The sequence below is a fragment of the Penaeus chinensis genome, chromosome 37 (assembly GCF_019202785.1).
Source record: "Penaeus chinensis breed Huanghai No. 1 chromosome 37, ASM1920278v2, whole genome shotgun sequence".
In the NCBI taxonomy this organism is placed as follows: Eukaryota; Metazoa; Arthropoda; class Malacostraca; order Decapoda; family Penaeidae; genus Penaeus; species Penaeus chinensis.
In genome coordinates, this window is record NC_061855.1 from 32696923 (window position 1) to 32698128 (window position 1206).

A 1206-nucleotide genomic window follows, 5' to 3' on the forward strand; every position below is an offset into this window, starting at 1 on the left:
TTTTGGGGGGAAAACAACTGCAGTTTAATTCGCCTTCCCCCAGGTGCTTAGACCTCTAAATACGCTAAAGATGCGAAAGCAGACCTCAAACCCCAAAAATATGTGAGACTCGCAGGCAGCCCAATGACACCGCATGCAACGATATTAATCACCCTCGTTTTTTTTTTGAGAATCACGTCAAGACAAGGGCACGATTCCCCCTCCTGGCGTCCCTCGTGGAAAAACCGTGACCTGCCCAAAAAAAAAGCCCCACGTGACTGACAACGAAAACCAAGGGGGAAAAATTTTTTTTAAAAATCAAACCATAGAGCACTTAAACCCCACCCAAAAAAAAGCAGCATTACAGCCAAGACAACGAAAACCTCCTAACTTCCCCGTCACAAAACCAACCCCCAATACACCTCCCTTACTCTGCCTCTCACCGACTAGCAAAAAGACCCTCTATTAAGGGGAATTAAATAGAAAAAAGCCCGAGAATTCACCTCCGCCTCGACTCGCCGTCACGTGTGGCTCAATAACACAAGGGCCAGTGGGTCGGTGCGGATTTTCCCTGCCCGTTTATTCCCATTGGTACACTATTTTAGATTTATTTGGGATTTTTTTTACAAATTAAAAAGGAGATTCGTTAATTTATGTGATTTAATGGGGGTAATAGAGATGAATTGTGTTTATTTTAATGACCATTATTTAATGCGGAAAGAAGAAGAACGCGAAGTCAACAAATAAACAAATACGGATTTTACCTTTGGGAGCATTTTTTTTAAATTTTTACTGTTTCGCTGCTTATTTATCTGCTTGTTCTACTTGTTTTTTTATTGTGTGCCTGATGTGTGACCCAACCAACCAACACACACACACACACCTACACACAACACAACACACACACACACAAACACACACCCCCTACACAACACACACACAACAACACACGCACACAAACACAAACACAACACAAACACAAAACAAACACAAACACAAACACAAAACAAACACCACACACACACACACACACAACACACAACCACAACAAACAACCACAAAACCCACACACCCCCAAACACACAATTATACAATTTTGCATAATATGTTAACATATACAGTACACACACACCACACACAAACACACACAACACACACATTTTCATTATATGCATATATAGTTAATATACTCGTACCACGTACACCAACACAACATCACCACACACC

At 41.3% G+C, this 1206-nt stretch overlaps 1 protein-coding gene across 1 annotated transcript in view; it reads right to left on the reverse strand.

The window, feature by feature from the left end:
- Positions 1-528, reverse strand: part of LOC125045226 (protein PBDC1-like) — an 8018-nt gene extending 7490 nt beyond the window's left edge. The window contains exon 1 of the mRNA XM_047642379.1: positions 483-528. The gene's annotated coding sequence lies outside the window, so the exon portion shown is untranslated. The remainder of the gene's footprint in view (positions 1-482) is intronic.
- Positions 529-1206: the final 678 nt, after the last annotated feature.